This window comes from Sorex araneus, chromosome 11 (genome assembly GCF_027595985.1).
Source record: "Sorex araneus isolate mSorAra2 chromosome 11, mSorAra2.pri, whole genome shotgun sequence".
NCBI lineage: Eukaryota > Metazoa > Chordata > Mammalia > Eulipotyphla > Soricidae > Sorex > Sorex araneus.
The window spans coordinates 52418906-52438433 of NC_073312.1; the positions used below are offsets into that span (position 1 = coordinate 52418906).

Genomic DNA, 19528 nt, shown 5'->3' on the forward strand with positions numbered 1-19528 from the left:
TCAAGACTATTTGGAAGGAATCATAGGTCTTGGTGTTATTCCCCTTGATGTTTGACTAGGCGATGAGCTAGGCAATAATTGGGTTTTTAAGAACATCTGAACAGCCATATCTATAAACACCAAAACTGAGTCACCTGACAAGATCGTTCCTAGTAGCTGAAAATCTTACTGACAATGTTCACTTCTGTATTCAGAGCACCCAACAATAGCTAAAATTACAGCTGGAGACAAGTAAGAGTGAGAAGTACCAGAGGGAGAATGCGGAGGAATAAAGAACTTCATCTTGGTTTGTTGACATATCTTAAGAGGCTGGCAGACCTTGATTTCTAGTAGGAATATTTATTCCATTAGCTGTGGTAATTGTAAGATCATGGTGTATATAATTTATCATATATTAAAATTAATAGAATATTGAATGTGGAAATGGTGCTCTGGTTCCAAATGTTAAGTTGAACCTCCTCTTTTTTTGTGTTTAGATGTTAACCTGTCAAGAACGGACAGTCAGGGCTAGGAAGATAGTTCAGCAGGTAAGGCGCTTGCCTTGCATGCATCTGACCTGGTTTTGATCCCCAGGAACCCCATGAGGTCTCCCAAGCATTGCCAGAAGTGATCCTTAAATGCAGAGCCAGGAATGACATTATCCCTGAGTGTTGCTAGGTGTGGCCCCCTCCCAAAAAAGGACAGTAAAAGATAATCATGTCTGTTCACCTGGGAATAGACTGTTATTAAAACTATGTCTTTAAAAATCCAATTTGAAAAAAAAAATCCAATTTGAAAATAATGGCTAGACTTTTCTTCAATTTATTTTTTTCAAGGATAAAACTCCTTTGAACATTTAAAATGGAAGATTGGTTTAAAAGTGAGTATATAAAAGTTGTTACATACTTTTTAAATGCCTTGGTAATGTGGAGCCAAGGAAAATATCTGGTCAGTTTTTTATTTGATTACATATCTCTAGAGATGATTTAAAGGATTTCTTGACAATTCAAATAATATCTCTGTATGGTTACATATACACTTAAAAGCTTTATTATTGGTTTCCTATAACAGAAAATGCTATAGCACCATTTTTTTCTTGATTTGACACAGTGTTGCTACCTAAAGAAACTCAATAAATCATACTTTTCAGTTGGGTCATATCTTCTTTCCATGCCATTTGAATTTGAGAAACGATGTTAAGGGCTTTGTTTACTCATCATAGTTTAATTGGCTCCATTAATTTGACTTTGCTGAAATAAAAGCCTACAGTAGGAAAATAGATTTATTTTTGAGAAAGCTAATGGTAAGCTTTGACTTCTATTATTATTCAATACAAAAATAATTTGACATCAGAATATCAGAGATCCAGCTATTATCGTTTTGAATGATCATGGCATTTAGGAAGCATCCTTTTCAGTGCAGATTAATGAAATAATTGATGAATGATGTCATTAATTATTCTTAACTGGACAAATTAGTTTGGCAATGACAATTTTCTCTTCCAGTGTATTGAAATGAAAATAAAGCAGATGCTAAGAACATTCTAAGTCTAAGAAAAGCTCACAAATACTTTCTCTGGCACAGGTTTTTGTTATCTTTTTCTTGCCACCTTATCCACCTTACATCTTTAACTTTAAGTTGTAAATTAAGTTGTTTCAATAGGGCTGGCAAAAATTTATTTGTGAATTTGTCTTTGGCATTTTAAACAACAGGATAAATGAATAAGGTAAATGGAATCTACTTTGAGAAAGTAGTTTCTGAAAGCAGGGATGTCTGTGGTTTGTTCTATTAGTGAGCGTTCTTGGTAAAACCTTGGTTCAAAGTTAAAACAAAGTCTGCCTTGGAGAAACAAAGCAAATGAAAAATAAAATGCTAATTTAAACTTTGATCTCTGTTAAAAATATAGACTTCCCCCAAAATTTCAGGGGCTACCACAGAATAGTTTTGGCTAAGTGGTATAAATATTTGCTTTATAATTGGTACAAATAGTATGAATTTATGAATGAATGAAATGGCATTGAATTTCATTCAATGAAACCAATGGCATTTATACTAACTAAGAAATTGAAGGTCTTAGAAATGGACATTTCTGCACTGGATTTTCAGGGCTATGAACTCATAGTTAGGAATACTGCTCATGGTTAAGAATACTAGGGGGCTGGGACCATAGCATAGCGCTTTTGCCTTACACGCAGAAGACCCTGATTCGATTCCCAGCATCCCATATGGTCCTCCAAGCACCACCAGGAGTTACCCCTGTGCATTGTCGGGCGTGACCCAAAAAGCAAAGAAAAAAAGAATACTAACACCCAGGTTGGGAATACTGCTTTCTCTGAGCTTCAGGTTTTGTTTGTTTGTTTGTTTGTTTGTTTTGCTTTGTAAGAGTAGAGAATAAAATACTTGCTGAAGAGAGTTTTGAGAGAACTAGTAGCTAGTAGTCACTCAACAAATGTTCAGTGTCTTTCCTTTAAGATTTCTTATATTGTGCAGATGGAGGGTGTGGCTGTTGGTAAAGATCTTAAGGGCCACTAATATTTGAAGTGCAACTTTAGAAAGGTATGCAAAATGAGACTAGTTTAGAGCTTATGGGTTCTTGGCTTTTGTTTTATCAGAAATGCCCAGTTTTGAGCCATGTGTTTAGAATGTGATGATGAGTGACTTTTCCCATTGCTGGCTCAAGTGTCAGATAATTGACCCAAGTTTATATTGTATGTCTCAAGATGAGCCCACAAGTCCCATTGAGGTCAATTATTAGGCCTAAGTGTTTATATTGGAGCGTTTGTATTTCGAGAGCCCTCTGCCATTGGTCTGGTCACACACTAATTATCACCCCAGAAGCAGCTTGGTTGCCCTGGTGGCGACCGCATTACAAGTTGGTCATAACACATTGAGCCAGGGCACTTGGGAGCTTCTCGCCCAGGTACCCTCTGGCCTTGGTGTGGCCCACAGGGAGGTTAGTTACATCAGTGTTGGTCCTAAGACAGGTTCTGAAACTGTCCGACTTTAATTAGTGCTTTATACATTCTGCGCCCATTTCTGATATTTCATGAACCTGAAGATTAAAAAAAAGTCACTGCTTGTGGTTTCATGCTTCTTCCCCCCTACCATTTCCCCCCCACCCCGCCAAAATAGTTTGAGCTCATGTTTTCACCTTCCAAATAAGGAGTTGGTAAGCATGCTGATTGATGGCTATGGAAAAAGCCTACATACTATGTGCTAGACTTTGTTCTAAGCGCCTTTTATATGATATATATACACAAGTTAGCGCTGTGATTAGTTCAGTTTATAGAGGCAGGGAGTTGCAGCAGAGAATTGTTGACTAATTTCATCAAGATGTCATAGCAAATAAATAGGATAGTCGGGATTCAAGTCTGAATCATCTTCTGACCTCTCTACTTCTGTTTGTCTCCATTAGAAAAATAAAGACAGTTCAAAAGATCATTGTAAGATGTAAGTGTTATCAGTTGATGGGGCCATCATTCTGAGCATTTTATTGCATTCAAATTTATTGTATTCAAATTTATTGCATTCACATTCACCTTTGAAATTTGTTGAAAAATCTGCTCTCCATTTTTACTTTCAAGAGTTAAGCATCATGAAAAATTTGGTATTTGTCTGCATGCAAACATTTGTACATGCACCCACACACAATAGATATTGTTCTGCCAGGTACTTTTTCACTGAGCATATCCTGTACTTCTTTGTATGCCATAAAATAATCTTAACATAACAATGTCTCTTTTTTCATTGATCTATCACTGGTTCATCTTATTAAGGAGTATTTGAGGCTTAGTGTCATATGTGTGAGATTGTCACCATGCCCACCACCTAAATTGTCAGTGCCATCTCATCACTGAAAAGACTCCTCTCTTCATTTTCCCTCTTTGCTCTCCTTTTCCCCCTGGTTGGCATCATAGTTTTCACTGAATCTTGGAGTTTTATTCTTGCCAGTTAATTTTCTCTGGTTAATCATATTTCACAGAACTGAAACTATACCATAGTTGTCTTTCATATACTTTACTATTTCACTTGGCATAATCATCTCAACTTTCATACATTTCCTCCCAAAGGGTATAATGCCATCATTTTTAATAACGGAGTAGCATTCCATTGAATGTGTATACCACAGCTTCATTATCCTGACATCTGTTGATGAGCATTTGGGTTAGAGAATCTGATTGTTTTCTTGTGGTCTACTTTAGGGTTTTCATTTGAAATGCATGTATATTTCTTTTTCTTGTTATTTTAAGTGAAAAGTTACTATTATCCAGGTATTTGTAGGGGAAGGCAGTGCTTAGGGGTTACTCCTGGTTTGACACAGTGTTCAGGGACTGCTCTTGGTGGTTCTTGCAGGACTATGTGGTACCAGGGATTTAAAACAGGGTGCCCATGTGCACAAAATGTGTCCTAACCCATTGTTCCATCTTTCCACCCAAAACCTCTGTTTGTTTGAACACACTGTTTGCTGCTCAGAGCTTACTTCTGGCTCTGCACTCGGGGATCACTCCTGGAAGAGATCAGGGGACCATATGCAGTGTAGGGATCAAGCCAGGGTCAGTAGTATACAAGGCAAGCAGCTACTGCCTGTACTGTTTCTCTAGCCCCAAGACCTTTATTTTTTAAAGAAGCTGAGAGAGAACAAGAAAATAACCAATAAGAGTGACACTTTTATAAATGAGACAAAATGGTGTATTAACTGTATTATCAGGTATTTATTACATACTAAAATCCAAAAGAAGGAATTCTTTATATAACTTTTTGAAATGTGCATATTACAAATCAGAAGATAACTCCTTGTTCTGTACTGAAAAAAAATACAGTTTGCCGTCACAGTTTTCAGATGCCCTTCTCTTGAGACATTCTCTCACTATCCTCCCTTCATTGGCCCCATTTCTCTTGTTTTTAAGTGCTGTCCTTATGGATCAGCAACTAATGGGGGAAAGGAGACGCTTTCATTTAAAGGAAATAGACGTATCTTGATTATTTCTGAAATGTGAATGATTCCTTAGGTAACAGCTGTTAAATTTGTGCATTGGCAAGTGGGAAAGACAGCTTTTTCAACTTGTGTTTGTCTTCTAAAGGGAAAGTCAAAGAATGTACAGTGGTTGATGCTTAAAGTGAAAGAGAACTCATCTACACAGGTGCAAAGATAGGTAGGCATTGCGTAAACCTAGATATGTCATTTTTTGGAACATTTTAATGTTAATTTTCTCTTTCCCAAGGTGGGAAATTAGCCGTGGTCTGATATTTGTCAGATTGAAAGTCAACTAGCTAGAGCTCTCCTTTCCCTCTTTCCTTTGCTTTTGTGTCATAATTGACACCTTGTGTTTCAGAACTAACTGAAGCCAACTGTACATGGTACTTCCTGTACACTTCAATGCCTTCACATTGGCCTCTGTGTGTGTGTGTGTGTGTGTGTCTGTGTGTGTATTTCACATTTCAATATCTTTATCTTGTAGAGCAGTAGTGCATAGGCCTTGAGGATGATTAGGCATTGTGCTGGGAATCTACAGAGAACCCTACCCTAAGCAAGACCTTCTCTAGGTGTTCAGTGAACCAGCTCCTCAAGAATGACAACCTGTTGTTTGCAGAGAGCTTCCAGCCTGACTCCCTAAGTATGGCAGTGTCATCAAATTAGATGAATCAGATTCATTCTGAGAAATGAGGTTGAGACTTACTTGCTTTTTGGATCACACCCGGCAATGCACAGGGGTTACTCCTGGCTTTGCACTCAGGAATTACCCCTGGTGGTGCTCAGGGGACCATATGGGATGCTGGGGATTGAATCCCGGTAGGCTGCGTGCAAGGCAAATGCCCTCCCTGCTGTCAGTACTGTCACTCCAGCCTCCACTACTACTGGGTTTTGTTCTGGTTTTTATTCTGAATCTAAATTACATTACTTAAAGAAATGTAAAAATGTAAATCAACATTTTGGGTACCCTATGTATTCCAAACACTCGAGAGAGAAGGTGAGGTATGCAAGAAACATGATCTTGCCCCCGTGCAGCTTTCTTTGCAGTAGGGCCCCTGCAGTGCTGTGTTGGAGGAATTACTGGGCTCTGGAAACCCAACTACTTTATAAAGTCCTGGTGAAAAATTAATGCCATTTGTCTCCCCAAAAGGGCGTGGGGTATGGAGAGATGGCTCAGCAGCTGAGTGAATGCTGTGTACACTAGAGGCCTGGATCCAGTGTGTAGCACTGGTCTTTAGAACCCTGCCAGAAGGACCCCTAAGCAGCACCAGAAATGACTCCAAAACAAAGCAAAATGAAACAGAATGACTAGAGGGGACAGACGTTGGATGTCGGACCATAGACTACTAAAAGCAGCAATGATATATTAGCACATACAGTGCTCACAGTGCTCTAAGGCCTTTGCAACTCTCTTATCTCATTTAAATCCTATCGAGGAGGTGGCATTACCTTTATTTACTTTTTTGTGGTAGTGGGAGGGGCAAGGCCCACACCTCTCTGTGCTCAGAGCTTACTCTAGGTTATGTCCGAGGTCAGAGGTCACTCTTGATGGTACTTGGGAGATCATATGAGATGCCAGGAATCAAGCCCAGCTCTCTTGCATGCAAGGCAATCACACTGCCCATGGCACTATCACTTTGGCCCAATTACTGTTAGTTTTATTTATAAGAAAAATTAGCTTGGAAAGGTCATTAACTTTCTCAGAGTCACAAATGGAATTAAAAATCTAGTCCTTTCTCCTCTGTTACTCATTGGCATTTAGACTAGCCTTCCTATCATTGGCTTCAATATCTCTCATTCCTCAGACTGCAGTTTTTCACATATTCTTCTTGTCTCTTTACTAGAGAGGTGAGCATAGATACTTGAGAACTCAAACATCCTAGAGAATAGAAACACGCCTGGCAAGTGGGAGCAGACTTTGTCTGGCTTTGTTCGTCTCTGCACCCTGATCATCCTCACCCTTAAGTGTCTGGAAGTTGTAAACATGAAGGAAAGGGCAAAGGCAGCACATACACTGACAGCCGAGGATCTGCAGCTGAGACCCCCACTCAGCAGAGACATGGGATATGTGGACTCCATTGGTTATGGCCCCTGAGAGTGGGAGTGACACTGCATTAAGGTGCACTTTCCTCCTTTCATTTTTAAGTTCTTTGTCAAGATACGAGGTAAATACAGTGGGAGGGTCCAGCCAGATTGTGGCTTAGTTCCTTGAAGAAAGTCTTGTCAGGAAGAACTAGGACCTACACTTAAATCCATTAAATTGGAAATAGCAAAAAGGACACATGCCCACTATAAACATTTTAATATAGCAATGCCTGTAGCACTGTTGTCCCGTTGTTCATCGATTTGCTCGAGTGGGCACCAGTAGCGTCTCCATTGTGAGACTTGTTGTTACTGTTCCTGGCATTTGGAATGTGCCACAGGGAGCTTGTTATCTCTGCCGTGCAGGCAGGATACTCTCGATTGCTTGCTGGGCTCTCTGAGAGGGACGGAGGAATTGTACCCGGATCAGCCACATGCAAGGCAAATGCCCTACCCACTGTGCTATCTCCTCCAGAGCAGGAGACAAACCAATAATGTTTTACCTCATGTCAGGATTACTCCAGGCTCGGCTGTTGTGAAAATGGAAGAATCAGGTCCCATGATGAGCTGGAGATAATTTTTTTTTTATGGAGATAATTTTTTTTGAATTCTTTTATTGATTCACCATGTGGAAAGTTACAAAGCTTTCAGGTTAAAGTCTCAGTTATACAATGCTCAAACACCCATCCCTTCACCAGTGCACATATTCCACCACCAAGAATCACGATATACCTCCCCCCTTCCCCCCACCTCCCCAGTCCCCCACCCCGCATGTGTAACTGGTAAATTTCACTTTACTTTCACTTTACTTTGATTACATTCAATATTTAAACAAAAAATTCACTATTATTGCTTTGGAGTTTCTCCCCCCTAAAGTCGATCTGCTGAAAAGAAAGCATTTGGCAATTTGTTTTCCATTGCTGAGAATGAAGAGATATGAGGTCAGGAGGCCGCACCAGCAGCAGCATAGTTTTGGATTTCTGTATTTTAGTATTTTAGTAACTAAGTCCAGAGAAATGTCTGCCAGGAATCACAACATTGTAAGCTTGTACCTCTCAGCTACTTTATATTCCACATATGAGTGCGATCTTTCTATGTCTGTCTCTTTCTTTCTGACTCATTTCACTCAGCATGATACTTTCCATGTTGATCCACTTATATGCAAATTTCATGACTTCATGTTTTCTGACAGCTACGTAGTATTCCATTGTGTAAATATACCAGAGTTTCTTTAGCCAGTCATCTGTTTTCGGGCACTCTGGTTTTTTCCATATTGTGGCTATTGTAAACAGAGCGGCAATGAACATGGAAATGCAGATGTCATCTCTACTATACCTTTAGCCTCTCCGGGATATATTCCCAGGAGTGGTATTGCTGGGTCAAATGGGAGCTCAATTTCTAACTTTTTGAGAATCGTCCATATTGTTTTCCAAAAGGGCTGAACCAGTCGGCATTCCCACCAGCAGTGAAGGAGAGTCCCTTTCTCCCCACATCCACGCCAACACCGGTTGCTTTTGTTCTTTGGGATGTGGCCAGTCTCTGTGGTGTGAGATGATATCTCATTGTTGTTTTGATCTTCATCTCCCTGATAATTAGTGATGTTGAACATTTTCTCATGTGCCTCTGAGCCATTTGGATTTCTTCTTTGGAAAAGTTTCTGTTCATTTCATCACCCCATTTTTTGATCAGGTTGGCAGTTTTCTTCTTGTGGAGTTCAACCAGTGCATTGTATATCCTTGTTATCAACCCTTTATCGGATGGGTACTGCATAAATATCCTTTCCCATTCTGTAGATTGTCTTTGTATTTTGGTCACTGTTTCTTTTGAGTTGCAGAAGCTTCTTAGTTTGAGATAGTCCCATTTATTTATCTTTGTTTTCACTTGCTTGGCCAGTGGCGTGTCAGCTTTGAAGATACCTTTGGCTTCAATGTCGTGGAGGGTTTTGCCGACTTTATCTTCAATGTACCTTAGGGATTCTGGTCTCATGTTGAGGTCTTTAATCCATTTTGATCTGATTTTTGTACATGGTGTTAGATGGAGGTCTAAGCCCATTTTTTTGCATGTAGCCGTCCAGTTTTGCCAGCACAATTTGTTAAACACGCTTTCCTTGCTCCACTTCACATTTCTTGCTCCCTTATCAAAGATTAGATGATCATATATTTGGGGGTGTATGTCAGAGTATTCAACCCTATTCCATTGGTCTGCAGCTCTGCCTTTGTTCCAATACCATGCTGTTTTAATGACTACCGCTTTGTAGTAGAGTTGGAAGTTGGGGAGATTGATTCCTCCCATTTTCTTTTTCCCAAGGATTACTTTAGCTATTCGTGGGGGCTTATTGTTCCATATGAATTTCAGGAGCGCTTGCTCCATTTCTTTGAAGAATGTCAAGGGTATTCCTATAGGGATTGCATTGAATTTGTACAATGCTTTGGGGAGAATTGCCATTTTGACAATATTAATTCTCCCAATCCATGAGCAGGGGATGTCTTTCCATTTCCTTGTGTCCTCTTTTATTTCCTGAAGTAGTGTTTTATAGTTTTCATTATACAAGTCCTTTACCTCCTTTGTTAAGCTGATTCCGAGGTACTTGATTTTTTGAGGCGCAATTGTAAATGGGATTGCTTTTCTCAGGTCACTTTCTTTTCTCTCATTATTTGCATATAGGAAAGCCATGGACTTTTGAGTATTGATTCTATAGCCTGCAACTTTACTATACGAGTCTATTGTTTCTAGGAGTTTCTTGGTAGAGGTTTTAGGGTTCTCTAGGTATAGTATCATATCATCTGCGAATAGTGAGAGCTTGATTTCTTCCTTTCCTACCTGAATGCCCTTAATATCTTTTTCTTGCCTAATCGCTGTTGCAAGTACTTCCAGTACTATATTGAACAGAAGTGGAGAGAGTGGGCATCCTTGTCTCGTCCCTGTTCTCAGAGGGAAGGCTCTTAGTTTTTCCCCATTGAGAACAATGCTTGCCATTGGCTTGTGATAAATGGCTTTGACTATATTGAGGAAGGTCCCTTCTGTACCCATTTTGGCGAGTGTTTTCATCATAAACGGATGCTGGATTTTGTCAAATGCTTTCTCTGCATCTATTGATATGATTATATGATTTTTATCTTTTCTCTTGTTGATATGCTGGATTATGTTGATTGATTTCTGGATGCTAAACCATCCTTGCATCCCCGGGATGAATCCCACTTGGTCGTGGTGTATGATCTTTTTGATGAGTTGTTGAATTCTATTTGCTAATATTTTGTTGAGGATCTTCGCGTCTGTGTTCATCAGGGATATTGGCCTGTAGTTTTCTTTTTTTGTGGTGTCTTTGTTTGCTTTTGGTATTAGGGAGATATGAGCCTCATAGAAACTGTTTGGGAGGGTTTCTGTTTCTTCAATTTCCTGGAAAAGCTTGAGAAGGACTGGCAAAAGGTCCTCTTTAAATGTTTGGAAGAACTCGCTAGTGAATCCGTCTGGACCTGGGCTTTTGTTTTTGGGAAGACTTTTGATTACCATTTCAATTTCCTTGATGTTAATTGGACTATTCAGATACTCCAGGTCTTCTTGGTTCAGCCTTGGGAGAATATAGGAGTCAAGGAATTTATCCATTTCTTCTAGGTTCTCTTGTTTCGTGGCATAGAGATTTTCAAAGTAGTCTCTGATGATCTTTTGAATTTCATTGGTTTCTGTTGTGATGTCCCCCTTTTCATTTCTGATTCGGCTTATAAGGGTTCTCTCTCTCTCTTTCTTTGTGAGTCTTGCTAGTGGTTTATCAATCTTGTTTCTTTTCTCGAAGAACCAGCTCTTGGTTTCATTGATCTTTCGGATTGTCTTTTGGGTTTCCATGTCGTTAATTTCTGCTCTAAGTTTTATTATCTCTTTCCTGCTGCTTGGTTTGGGCATCTTTTGTTGGTCCTTTTCTAAGGTCTTGAGCTGTGAAGTCAAGTTATTTATGTGGGCCCTTTCTTCCTTCCTGAGATATGCTTGCAGAGCTATAAATTTTCCCCTTAAAACGGCTTTAGCTGCGTCCCACAGATTCTGGTAGCTCGTGTCTTCATTCTCATTTATTTCCAGGTACCTCTTGATTTCTTCCTTGATTTCCTTCCTGACCCACTCATTGTTCAGTATCGAGCTATTTAATTTCCAGGTGTTTGATTTGGTTTTCTGCATCTGTCCACGATTAAGTTTTATCTTCAGTGCATCATGGTCTGAAAAGATAGCTGGTACAATGTCTATCTTTTTTATTCTGTTGAGGTATGCTGTGTGGCCTAGCGCATGGTCTATTCTGGAAAATGTTCCATGTGCACTGGAAAAGAATGTGTATTCCTTTTTTGGGGGATATAAAGCCCTGTATAGATCTATTAGCCCTCTCTCTTCTATTTCTTCCTTCAAAGCCAGTATTTCCTTGGTTAGTTTTAATCTGTTTGATCTGTCCAGAGGAGACAGTGCAGTGTTGAGGTCTCCAACTACTATTGTGTTGCTCGAGATGTCCTTCTTAAGGTCTCTTAGCAGCTGTTGTAGGTATTTAGCTGGTCCCTCATTGGGTGCATAGACATTTAGGAGTGTGATTTCTTCCTGATGTACACATCCCGTGATTAATAAAAAGTGGCCTTCACTATCCCTTCTAATCTTTTTCAACCTGAAGTCTATGTTGTCCGATACTAGTAACGCCACCCCAGCTTTCTTGAGGGAGTTGTTTGCTTGCAGGATTGTTTTCCATCCTTTGACTTTGAGTCTGGCTATTCAGATGTGTTTCTTGCAGGAAGCAGAATGTTGGGTTCAGTCTCTGAGTCCATTTTGCCAGTCTGTGTCTCTTAATTGGTGAATTCAAACCATTGACATTAAGGGAGATTATTGTTATGGGATTTTGTGCCATCTTTGTGCAAGGGTTTGTTGTGCTTATAGGGGTTGTTCTTGTCTTACAATAGCCCCTTTAGTGCTTCTTTTAGGTTTGGTTTTGAGTCTATGAAGTTCCTGAGCTGTTGTTTATCCCCAAAGTAGTGTATGATTCCTTCTAGTTTGAATGAGAGTTTAGCCGGATAAAGTATTCTTGGTGAAGCGTTGATTTCATTGAGTTTTTTCACTATATCCCACCATTGCCTTCGAGCTTGGAGGGTTTCCTCTGATAGGTCTGCTGTGAGCCTAAGGGGAGCTCCTTTGTATGCAATTTCCTTCTTGGACCTTGCTGCTTGCAGTATTGTGTCTCTCTGAACAATGTCCATCATTGTAACTATGATATGTCTTGGGGTTTTTCTGTTAGGATCTCTTTTAGCTGGCACTCTTCGGGCGCCTTGAATCTGGATGCCCGCATTGTCCAGCTGTGGGAAGTTTTCCGCAATGATTTGTTTGACTGTGTCTTTTTCGTTGGGGTTGGTTCCCTGTGGTTCTGGTAGTCCAATGATTCTAATGTTGTTCCTCTTGAAATCATCCCCTAGGACTCTGATTCTGGCTAGAGCTATTTTGAGGTCTCTTGCCATGGTTTGTTGTTGCCTGTAGGCCTCTTGCAGGTCATCTTCAAGCATACTGATTCTGTCTTCGGCTGCAGTCATCCTATTGTTGAGGGCAGCCAGAGAGTTTTTGATTTCATGTACGGAATCCTTCATTTCTTTTTGAAGGTTTTTTATTTCTGCTCTCATTTCTTCCCGTATTTTGTCGGCTGTCTGTTGTATTGTTTCTGCCACGTCTTCCTTGAAGTTGTCCATCTTTGCATTGAGTTCATTGAACATGTTGAGGATTTCAACTCTGAATTCTTTCTCAGAGAGGTCAAGTTTGTAGGAAGCACCCATTGAGGTTTCCGGACTCCTTTGATCGTCCTCTGCTTGCAGTGGGGATTTTCGCTGTTTCTTCATGTTGTTGTTGTGGTATGAAAGAGGGCCCTTGAAGATGACTGTCCCTGTTTCCTTTTGTTGCGAAAAAGGATTGTGGATAGGCTCAGTTAATAGTGGTTGGTTTTTTACTTGCTGGTTGTTGAACCTGATCTCCTACTGAGATGTTTCCTTCAATTCTTATGTGAAGTCTTGTGAATAGCTAGGGTGTTAGTCTTGGATAGTAGGTTGAGGGAACTATCTGCTGCCGCCCCAGGGCCATCTGGAAATGAGGCCACGCCCACTTTTCTTAGGCCACGCCCCTGACGATTCCCACAACCCGGCAGAGGTCAACTCGCCCGGCAGTCCGCAGGGGAGGGAAGCGCGGGGTGCTCAGGGCCGGAGAGCTGGAGATAATTTAATTCTTTAAAAAAAGTTGCAGGAAATCAAAGTTTTTCAACATGGGATTGAATGAATTAAATATGAAGTTAAATTGCATGCTCTAGCCCTTCAGATTTTAATGCTTTCGTGACTAGGACCCACAGCCAACAGGTAGATCTCACTGTGAGTAGAGTGAGAGGCTTGCTTTCTTCTTTATAACTTCAGTATGTTGTTTTTTTTTTAAATGCTTCATGGTACTATTTTGGATGAACATGGTACTATGTTTGCATGAACCCAGACAAAAAGTCTCTTCTCTCTGTAATAGGGTTTACCCCTAAGGCAGACAGGAAAACCAGCTATGGACCCCAAAAGCCTTCTTCCAGAGAAAGACCCAGGGGATAGGTCTAAATGAAAGGAACAGGTATGATAGGTACTGTTTCAAGTACCGTACAAACCTCAGGGAGACCTTGGAGGCAGGCCGGCTAAAGGAAGGACTGGACATCATCTGTGCCATGGGAAATGAAGAACCTGGAAATGTGCAATGATTCCTCAGCCTGGGCCCTACTCTCAGCACCAAGAAAAAAAAGAAGCCCGGAAACCAGGAGCCCTCCTAGCCCTGAGGAAGGGATGGGATGAGCATCTTTCGGCAAACATTTTACTAAACTAGAAATACCAGTATTTAGAAATGCTCTTCTTTTTGTTTTTGTCAGGGGTGTGAATATGAGGCATCCTCTGGTTTGTGTTTCATATTATGTTTTCAGTGCAAACCACACTCATGACACTGTCAGTGTCCAGTGTTGGTTATTTTGGAGGGTGTTGCCAAGTTATGCTCAGGGGTCCCATTGCCACTCCGGGTAATCTTGGCCAACCAAGCCAGAAAGGTTAATACAAAGACCTACGGATGTAGTGCTGCGAGGAGTCTGTGGTACTGGGGACCACCAGGGCCTCCACAGTAGTGCTCCAAACCCTTTGTCACTGAACTCAGCAGTGCTTATGGTTCAGGGATCAAATAGGATCGGATGCATGCAAGTCATTTCCTTGCTCCTGTCTTATCTGTCCAGTCCACATCTTTATTTCTTTAAGTAGTATACAAACATCAAAACTTTCATTTTTAAAAAAAATGTTTGTCATGAAGCAAGATAGTTCTTATTGAGTGAAACTTGCTTAGAAAGATTTGGGAAATATGTGATCAAGAGAGAGCAGGGATGTCTCAGAGCAGAAAAAGCAAGCAAAGAGACAGAGACAAACAAGCAAGATACGAGTTCAAAGGAGAACAGGAGCTGGAAGAGCAAGCCAAACAACAAAGCTTTCAAAGGAGCCTAATATTGAATCCACCTACATTTTTTGTTTGTTTTTGTTTGGGGGCTATACCCAGTGGTGCTCAGGGATCACTCCTCGTTCTGATCAAAGGACTATATATGGCGCCAGGGATCAAACTGGAGTCAATTGCTTGCAAGGCAGGTGTTATAGTCCCTGTAATAGTTCTCTGGCCTCAACAGCTCACTTTCTTTCCAGACTCAAATTTCATTAATTATATAATGTTTATTTTGAGTATATGATAACAAAACAAGCTCAACCTGTATAAGCAGGTAGAGGCAGATATAACTGAGTTTCAGTAATCATTGCCCATAAAGCAATGATAAGAGTTATCAGACATTTAGCTAGTATCAGGGACGGTGAGCAGTTGCTTACCCTTCCACATTTTAGTAGACTGTGGTGGAGTCATTAACCAGACCAAGATTGTTCAGAGATTGGTCGCAGTGATATGTATTGGTATACCTGCTCCTTAATGGGTTACACCTGAGATTCTCAGGACCATTCCAGGCCAAGCTTAAGGGAACAGTCTGTGCCAGAGGGCGAGCCTAAGGCATCCACATGCAAAGCATATTTTAACCCTTTAAATCATCTCCCTTATGGTTTAAAGGAATTATTTATCAGTGGTATCCCTGGGACCACCACCAACTTTTTTTAGCTTAATGTTTTCAATATGAATTGCATCCCAGATTGTAAACACTCAACATACAATTCATAACTATAACTCATAGGAGGTTGGGAGCAACATAGTAAGTTGCTGTGTGATTTGAGAGAACAGGACCTAGATCAAGTTAGGACTTTGATGTCAACTTAGGACTTGGAAAACCAATATAGCACAGTGGCCTGCTACAAAATCAATATACAAAAATCAGTCACATCCCATTCAAAGAATGAAACAGAGGGGAAAGAGATCAAGGAGTCTATCCCATTTAAAATTATTGTCATCCCGTTGTTCATTGATTTGCTCGAGCAGGCACCAGTAATGTCTTCATTTGTCTGTCACATGCTAGTGTAGCCCAGTGGCATCTGCCATTGGAACATGAAGAGCATGTTGTTGTAACTGTTTTTGGCATATCAAATGCATCACGGGTAGCTTGCCAGGCTCTGTCGTGTGGGGGAGGAAAATAATAAAAATGAAAATAATATCCAAAAACACCAAGAATCTAGGAATCAGGTTAACCAGAGGCGTGGGAGAGCTATACCATGATAACTTTAAATCACTTAAGAAAGAGATAAAAGGGGCTGGAGTGATAGCACAGCGGGTAGGGTGTTTGCCTTGCACGCGGCCGACCCCGGTTCGATTCCCAGCATCCCATATGGTCCCCTGAGCACCACCAGGGGTAATTCCTGAGTGCAGAGCCAGGAGCGATCCTTGTGTATCGCCAGGTGTGACCCAAAAAGAAAAAAAAGAGAGAGAAATAAAAGAAGACCTTAGGAAATGGAAAAATATCCCTTGCTCAAGAATCCCTTGATTCTTCATTGGAAGAATCAATATTATTAAAATGACTCTCCTACTTAAGCTGCTATATAGATGTGGTGCTCTTCCTATCCATATTCAGATGACATTCTTCCAGGATCTAGAAATGCAAATAATAAAATTTGTGTGGCATTAGAAAAGACCACAAGTAGCCAAAGCATACTGAAAAATAAGAAATTGGGAGATACTATAAAGCTTAGTGATCAAAGCTACATGGTACTGGAATAAAGATAAGAACTCTGATCAGTGAATCAGAATTCAATAACTTATGACAAAAAAACCACTTATGGACAGTTAATTCTCCATAAGGAAGCTGAGGACATGAAATGGAGTAAAGATAGCCTTTCAACAAATGGTGCTGGGAAAACTGGGTAACTACGTTTAAGAAATTAAAGCCAGATCAATATTTTTCACCTTACACCTTAGAAACCAACTCAAAGTGGATCAAAGTCCTTGATATCCTACCAGAAACTATAAAGTACACTGAGCAAAATATAGACAGAATGCTTTAAGATTTGGACCTCAAAGATGACTTCAGTGACTGATACCGCTGACAAAGACAACAAATCAAAAACAAACAAATGGCTCTAAATAAAGAGTTCCTGCATGGCCAAAAAGATATGGGCTAAAACGAAAAGACAGCAAACTACATGGGGAAAAATATTTGTATTCAATGCATCAGATAAAGGTTTCATAGAACTGTCATAGCACTGTGGTCCCATTGCTCATCAATTTGCTCGAGCGGGCACCAGTAACGTCACCATTGTGAGACTTGTTACTGTTTTTGGCATATCGAGTATGCCACAGGTAACTTACCAGGCTCTGCTGTGCGGGCAGGTTACTCTCAGTAGCTTGCCGGGCTCTCTGAGAGGGACGGGGGAATGGAACCTGGGTTGGCTGCATGTAAGGCAAATGCCCTACTCTCTGTTGTATCGCTCCAGTCCCAGATAAAGGTTTATCCAGAATATATAAAGTGTTCACAAAGATCAACAAAAACATTTCAGAGATCTTACAAAACAAATAGAGAGAGGAAATGAATTTAGACACTTCTTAGAGGAAGATAGGAGGATGGCCAGTGGGCACATGGAAAAATGCTCAGCGTTGCTTATCATCTGAGAAATCCAGATCAAGACTACAGCGAGATACCGTCTCACACCAGTGAGAATGGCACATATCAAAAATAGTAGGAACAGTCTGTGTTGGCGGGGATGTGGTGAAAAAAGAACTCTCATCCACTGCTGGTGGGAATGGTACAACCCCTGTGGAAAATAATTTGAAGAATTCTCAGTAAACTTCTAACTGAACTGCCATATGACCCAGCGATTTCATTTTTTGGGCATCTACCCCAGGACATAAAAACGCTCTTTCAGAAGGACATTTGCACAGTTATTCATTGCTGCACTCACTATAATAGCTCAGATGTGGAGTCAACCTAGATGTCCAATAACATGTGGATGGATTATGAAGATGTAATATATATATACACAATGGGATATTTGGTGGCTGCAAAGAATGATGAAATTATGCAATTTGCTGCAATGTGGTTGGAACTGGAAGATATTGTGTTGAATGAAATAAGCCAGAAGAAGAAAGACAAACATAGGATGATCTCACTTATCTGTGGTATTTAGAATACTCGGTGAGGAAATGTAGTGTAGGAAAGGGGGTGCCTAGGTCACCCTTGACCCCAGCATTCAGAGGAAAAGGCCAGAGAAGGAAAGAAATCAAGAGGGGAAGGAGAGAAGAGGAAGTGATAGGTAAACAGGGATCCGAGCTTCAGTTATAATGGTGATATGGGAGAGTGGTGTAGCCATATATACAAAACACAGACTCAACAACACTGAAAGCATGAGAGCTAAGCTGCAATCACTGGATATACCTGTAACATTCTAAAAACAGAAGGGGTAGGGTGGGGACTGGGAGTGGGGATGGAATATGGAAAATTGGTGGAAGAAACTTGATGGGATTGGTGTTGGAATATTATATGCCTAAAACTCAACTATCAATAACTTTGTAAATTACAGTTCTTTAATTAAATCTTAAAAATTTTAAGAAAATCTTAGGACTTTGATATTTATAAATCTTTTGATTAAAGGGATAAGCTCTTTTGTTAGTTGTGAGACTAAACTTTCAGCTCACTTAGATGCTTCTGCCAAACTCTTAGTATGTGAAAGCTAAAAGGAGTTCCATGCAGCATTTAACATTATTCCTTATATGTTAATTCATAAAGTATAATAAGCTGATATGACAGTTTGTTCATTTGGTTCATTTCTTGACATTAAGAAGATATTAATGTCTTTATTTTTACTTTTTCAGTAAGACTGAAAGTATTCACATCAATTATTACTAAATGCTTTGGAGTTGAATGAAAACAAAAACCTCGAACAAAAACAACTTTGATTCTCTTCCTGATATAGGAGTCAAACTTGATTTGCTTTCCTGATCTGGAAGTTAAAATACATATAGATTGAAGCAAGAGTTATGAACAGCTGTAAAAACTTAAATTTTTCACTGCAAAAATATTTATATTACATCTCTTCAGATTTTTTTTTTTATTATTATTTTGGAGGAGCCACACCAAGGGATGCTCTGGGCTTACTCCTGGCTTTGTGCCAGGCATCACCAAGCTTAGGGGATCTACATGTGAGGCCAGGGCTTGAATTCAGGTAAACCACATGCAAGGAAAGTGCCTTACCCACTGTACAATCTCTCCAGCCCTTTAGATTTATTTTTTATTTTCATTTAATAGCGTCTAGCACCACAGTTTGTACAGACCTCTTTTTTTTTAATTTAATTTTTTAATTGAATCACCACGTGGAAATTTACAAAGCTTTCAGGTTTAAGTCTCAGTTATACAATCATCTAAGGTCTGGAGAGATAGTTCAAAGAGATAACACCTTTGGGTGTGGCCCAACAACAAACAGAAAACTCTCAAACTGTCTGAGCAAACTCACAACACAACACTGAGACTTAATGGCAAAATAATTTCCTTAGTAGATAAGATTCCAGATCAAGCCTGGACAATTTCTGCTCTGGCATGTGTCATAAAATAAGGTACAGAACATCGGCAGTGCCTGGAATATACCGTCACCCACATTTTCCATCACTGACTCTTGTGTTTCCTGAAGTAGGATTTTACATGACTGATGAAGGACATTGTGTTTTAGGATTCACAAAATAGACTCTTACGCTCTTGTCTGTATGAATTTTGTTTTGTTAATTTTGTTTTGTTTTTTAGTCACGCACAGCAGTGCTCAGGATTAATTCCATTTTCTATGCTCACGGAGCTTAGAAGGACCATGGGGTGCCAGGGATGGAACCCATGTCTGGCGCCTCGCTCACTGTACTGTCTCTCCAGACCTGCACTGAATCTTAGTTCATTGGGGTTATATAGTTATGCATATTTGCCTCAGAGATTCCTAGTGGTGGCTAATTTAAAAACATAAGACTCAAATTCTTCATAAAATAGGAACAAGCCAGTTTTTTTTAAGAAAGGCAGGTTTTTCTCTTGAAAGCTCAGAGAAA

At 40.1% G+C, this 19528-nt stretch overlaps 1 protein-coding gene across 10 annotated transcripts in view; it reads left to right on the plus strand.

The window, feature by feature from the left end:
- SGMS1 (sphingomyelin synthase 1) overlaps positions 1-19528 on the plus strand; it is a 331088-nt gene that overhangs the window by 236629 nt on the left and 74931 nt on the right. For 2 of the 10 annotated variants that reach the window (XM_055119140.1, XM_055119148.1), the window contains one exon: positions 477-527. The exons of the other annotated variants lie outside the window; for them this stretch is intronic. The gene's annotated coding sequence lies outside the window, so the exon portion shown is untranslated. The remainder of the gene's footprint in view (positions 1-476; positions 528-19528) is intronic. 10 annotated transcript variants of the gene reach the window in all.